Raw genomic sequence first — 6000 nt, 5'->3', positions numbered from 1 at the left:
ATTAATATTTACAATCATGTATGTCTAATCTGACATTTGCTAATGCTTTATAAAATACTTATCTCTGACTTCTGAGTAAGCTGTAATTATTCTAAAAATGCAAAAAATAATATTTAAGAACAAAACCAGAAGGGATTTATGTTTTCTTTTTCCCATAAATTATTATTGATTTTTTTTTGAAAAGTATTGTAGTTTCTATAGCATCCAAATCAAGAAGATAAGTACAACAAGCAAGTGCTTTGATGGAGTCTGATTTTAAACTTTCCATATGACTTTGCTCTCAAATCGTATAAATCATCATATCTCCACAGATTACAGTGGTTTACAGTGGTTTAGATTACGATGTGTGTGTGTGTGTGTGTCCTGGTTTAGGCCCATCAGGGAACAAAGGCCACGATGAGCCTCGAGTACCAAAGACGCTGAGGATTGCTCAAGGGCAGGGAGGGCTTAATTGCCGCTTAAGGTTCAGGACAAAACAGACCAGGCCACTCGGTTTGGGGAAGAAAACAGAAAATAATTTAATGCAACATCAACTAAAACATACCCCCCAAAAAAAACCCAAAACATAACCAAAATGAAACAACCCAGAGTAATACATCAATGAAGTGTCCAACCAGCCTTTTTAAGAACACCTTCTTGCCACACCTCCCCTCTTCCCCGGCTCAGAGCCCTGATCCCGGTGTTTTTACCTTGCCCCCCCCCCCCGAACGGTTCGGGGGGGCAGGCAGTGGGGGTTTCAGTTAGTCTGTTCCCGATAGCTTCTGCCCTTTGTCCCTCCTCAGGAGGGGTGAACTCCACACCAGTCCTCCCTGCAAGTCCGTGGGGTAACTCACACGCATGGCAGCCCTGCACGGGCTGCTCCGACGCGCATTTATTCCAAAGGCTGCAGCTCCTCTCTGCCTCTCGTGTGGGGCTGCTCTGCGGCACACAGGCTCTCCACAAGCGGCCTGGGCCATGGCTGTCTCCCCACACAGTCCCTCGCCCGTCCGGGCTCACTCACATGGAGCTGCTGGTGGCTCTCAGTCCTGCCACGGATCTCCATAGGTTTCAGGGGCACAGCTTGTATTCTCGCCACGGCTTGCAGAAGGGTCTCCGGTCTACTGCTTCTCCTTCCTTCCTCCTTCTCTGGCTGAAGAGTCCGCGTGGTTGCCTCCATCTTGTATCACTCTTACACCTCCTGCCTCGCATTTCAAATTCTCGTCCCCTAAATAGTGATGGCAGAGGCGCCAGATTGGCCCAGCCGGGCCGGAGATGGGTGTGAACCCAGGAGCCGGGGGAGGGTCCGCAAACTCTTTACCGGGTCTTCACTGCAACCCGCTCCCCCTGTTACTAAGCCAAAAGCTGCTCCTTGCTAAACCAGAACAGTGTGTGTGTGTCTTGTTTTGTTTATAATATAATGACATAGTGCTGTGGTTTTGCCCATGAGACAAGGACATGAATTGATTAAAGCTGTCTACATATGCCTTTGCATATCCTCAGTTTCAAAGCATTGAGTTAAAATGGTGTAGTGGTTTAGGCCCAGTTGGCAATGAACCACCAGGACAGTCTCTTGCTCACTGCCCCCCAAACCATGCCTACCCTCATTAGGATGACAGAGGCCTTAGAGAGATGGGAGGAAAAAAAGATAACCAAGGACCTTGTGGATCAAGACAAGGGCAGAGAGAGCTCACTGCCAATTTCAGTTCTAGGCAAAACAGACTTGACTGCTTGATTTAGAGAGGAAAGTAAGAACAGTTTATTCTACTACCTGCTAGAAACAGGACAGAAAACAAAAACAGAGGAGGATTAGAAGATATCTGCACCCAATATCTCTACCTCCTCCCTGCTCTACAGCACAGAGTAAGGGAATGGGGGATGTGGTCAGTCCTTCACAGATAGTCTCTGACGTTTCTTTCTTCTCAGAGGAGGAGGCCTGGTCACATTCCTCCCTTGCTCCAACATGGAAACCCTCCCACAGGACACAGTTCTTAATGAACTTCCCAGTGTGAACTCTTCCTAAGTGCTATAACATCTGCTCAGAAACTCCTCCAGTGTGGGACTCCTTTGAGGCCAGCAGCATTCCAGGGACCTTCTGTTGCAAAATCGCCCTCCCACAAATTCATGGCTTCCTCCAGGCAGTCATTACCCCTGGTGTGGAGTCCTCTACAAACTGCCAACAAATCACTGCTTCACCAGTCCTCTCCTCAGGATGCAGGAGAGTCTCTGCCCCAGCACACCTCCTCCTCTCTTCCTTCATTGACCTTGGGGTCTGCATGGTCACTTCTCTCTCTTCCAATTCCTTCCACCATCATTAGCCACAAAAAGAAGGAAGAACAGAACAAGAAGGAACAGGAAGAACCCTCCTCTTCCAGCTTCTTCTTAAAACCATTGTAGAGGCACCTAATTGGCTCAATTCTAGAAGTGGATCTGGCTCACAGCCGGACAGAATTTCAAGCAACTTCTTACAGGAACCATCTTTACAACCCCTTCTCCATTACCAGAGATGGCTCACCCAAACCCATGACACATAGTGTTGGGGCCTGAGCTATAATGAACGTTATCGAGTTAAACAAAGACGGAGAAAGTTAGCAGTTCATCTTTGAATCACCTTCGGCAGCAGAAAAATAAAAGAAAAGAATGCCTATGTGACAGTAAGCTTGAGCAGGGAAGAAACCGAAATGATAGACTGCAACAGAGGCAAGATCAAAACAAGAAGACAGGATAGAGCATTCAATTAAGCATTGTGTGACTGCATGTATGTGACTAACAAATTGCAACATATGTAACTAACAATAGTATAAAGTTAAGTAAAATGTAAGGTAAGCATAACCGTAGTCTAGTGTGAGAGAAAACTAACTGAAGGCTAAATAGACGGGGTGATGTTTTAAGCACAATAAGGTTGATGTTTTAAGTACAATAAGGTTGGTGTTTTAACACAATGAGATTGATGTCTAAGTTGTTACAAAAATGAAACTTTGAGGCCTTATGTATAGCGTGTGATCTTTAGTATTAACTAATTGTCATGAATTGTAGCATGTATACAGCATTTGGAAAAGTATTTAAGTGATGATTACGTGACAATAAATTTGGAGTCGATGCACATCATATTGGTGTCTGGTCACTCCCATCTCGCATAATGAAGAAAAACCCCTGCAACATAGGTGGGCTGACACTAGTTTATTATAATTGTAAAAGAATGTCTGAGAAATTCAAATGGACTAAATTCTTCATCTTAGTACTGAAACCATATCCTAGTACTGCAAAATATATTGTTCTTTTTGAATGTATAGTCCAATTTCTTCCCTAAAAATTTGGACACATATCTACCATAAGAGTGATTTATTTTTTTTTTTTTTTTTTAGGAAATGGAGTCTTGCATTAGAAGAACTTTTGCAATACTTCTTTTGGATAAAGTGACTGAAGAATGAAACTTTTTCTCTCAAGTCTTTTTATTTCAACCAGTTGACTGGAAAGATTTATGTAGACTTGTTATCTGTGAACCAGTGGGAGAAAAGAAGGCTTGAGAAAAGCAATACAAAGCTCTGCCACAGGATCTCATCAGAAAGAAATAGAGATTACAATATTCTTTGGTCTTCTCTGTTGCATCAAGAAGAGTGTAGTCAGCAGGTCGAGGGAGGTTCTCCTCCCCCTCTACTCTGCCCTGTTGTGCTGGTTTTGGCCAATCCAGAGACAAAAGGCCACAATTAGACTCAAGTACCACAGACTTAAGAATTCCTGAAGGACAGGGAGGGCTTAATTGGCGCTTATGGTCCCAGACACAACAGATCAGGCTATTTGGCTTGGGGAAGAAAACAAAATAATTTAATCCACCATCAACTAAAATATAAACATAAAACCCAAAACATAACCAACAATGGTACAATGATGAAGAGCACAATCAACCCTTTAAGACTATCTTTTCCCCACCTCTCCCCTCTTCCCCGGCTCAGAGCACTGATCCTGGTGAGTTTTTCTCCCCCCTCCACTGAACGGCTCAGGGGACAGGGAATGGGGGTTTCAGTCAGTTTATTCCCAACGGTTCCTGCCATTTGTCTCTCCTCAGGGCAGGCGGGCTCTTCACTGATCCTCCCTGCTCCTCCATGAGGTCCCTCACACACCTAGCAGCCCGGCATGGGCCGCTCCAATGTGTGTTCATCCCAAAGGCTGCAGCTCCTCTCTGCCTCTTGTGTGAGTCTGTTCTGAGGCCTGCAGGATCTCCAGCACAGCCTGTACCGTGGCCGCCTCCTCACACAGTCTCTTGCCCATCCAGGCGCACTCACACGGAGCTGCTGGTGCCTCTCAGTCCTGACATTGCCCTCCATGGGTTGTAGGGGCACAGTCTGTTCTTGGCACAGGTCGCAGAGGGGTCTCCAGTCTGGCGCTCCTCTTTCCTTTCTCCTTCTCTGACTATGGGGTCTGCATGGTTGCCTCCAACTTGTACCACTCCTGCATCTCCTCCCAAGTACTTGGAATTCCAGTCCTTAAATAGCCATGGCAGAGGCGCCAGATTGGCCCAGCTGGGCTGGAGGTGGATCTGAACCCAAGAGCCAGGGGAAAGTCCAAGAACTCTTTACCAGGTCTGCACTGCAACCCCCTCCCTCTGTCACCAAGCAAAAGCAGCTCCTGAAAAAAACATGACACTTAGTGAGGCCTCATCTGGAGTACTGTGTCCAGTTTTGGGCTCCCCAAATCAAGAGGAAGGAGGAATTTCTGGAGAGAGTCTAGTGCAGGGCCACTAAGATAATAAAGGGACTGGAGCATCTTCCTTATGAGGAAAGGCTGTGGGAACTGGGGCTGTTTAGTCTGGAGAAGAGGACCATGAGGGAGGTTCTCATTAATATTTACAAATATCTAAATGGTGGGTGTCAGGAAGTCGGGGAATCACTTTTTTCTGTCATATCTAGTGACGGGACAAGGGGTAATGGGATGAAGCTGGAACACAAAAAGTTCCACTTAAATATAAGAAAAAACTATTTCACTGTGAGGGTGATGGAGCAGTGGAACAGGCTGCACAGAGGGGTTGTGGAGTCTCCTTCCTTGGAGGTCTTCAAAACCTGTCTGGACCCATTCCTCTGTTACCTGATCTAGGTGGACCTCCTCGAGCAGGAGAGTTGGACTAGATGATCTCTAAAGGTCTCTTCCAACCTCTACCATTCTATGATTCTATAATATATATTGCTCGAGCATATACATTCTCTGTTCCAACGAAGTAAACATGAGAACGCCAATAGCTTGATTTCTTGTTTCACATCATTACAATTAATTCAGTAAAAGTGTTACTGAGTAAGGTTACAAAATATCAACTGATTTTGAAATAATTATTCTGACTTTCCTGTGAGGTCTGGTAATTATATTTTTTACTATATTTCTTTTGCCATTTTTGTCTTGTCTGAAGTGCTTGTAAAAAGAGAGTATATAGGCTTGATGATTTTTACTTGGTTTAATTTACTAGACAGAACCTAGTGAAGTCTGTGATACAAAATCAGGACGTTACTAAAACACAATAATAGGGAGCAGCAGACCAGTGACATTAAGCAGGTTTAAAATGTGGGGAGAAGTACAAGTAGGAAAGGAAGTCAATTGATCTAAATTTTAAAAAAAGATCAAAAGACAGATTCAACTAACTTCAAAACTGATGGATAAAAAAAAGCTCTGAAGTATTCTGCAATATACAACAGGCAAGCTATGTTTTAAGACTCAAGTTTAACAGAAGTTATACTCGGGTATACACACAGCAGATTAATAGGATGATGCAGCTTCTTTCAAAGTCCATGGGTGCTTTTATTTTAGACTTGGATTTCTTTTGGAATCAAGCATACCTATATTTTCCTCATAATGAAGATGGAAATTACATTAAGCAATTACACAATTTTCTCTCCAACAATGCATAAAATATTACCCTGGTGTCTGTCTGAAAAGTGCATTTTTTTTATTTCTCCCTTTTTGTAACAGTTTTTCTCAACATTTGTGAAATGCTCATTAATACACATCCTTATCACCCATGCAATATCCTTTTAGAAT

The sequence above is a fragment of the Colius striatus genome, chromosome 3, assembly GCF_028858725.1.
Source record: "Colius striatus isolate bColStr4 chromosome 3, bColStr4.1.hap1, whole genome shotgun sequence".
Classification (NCBI taxonomy): domain Eukaryota; kingdom Metazoa; phylum Chordata; class Aves; order Coliiformes; family Coliidae; genus Colius; species Colius striatus.
Note: the sequence above shows the minus strand (reverse complement) of the source record.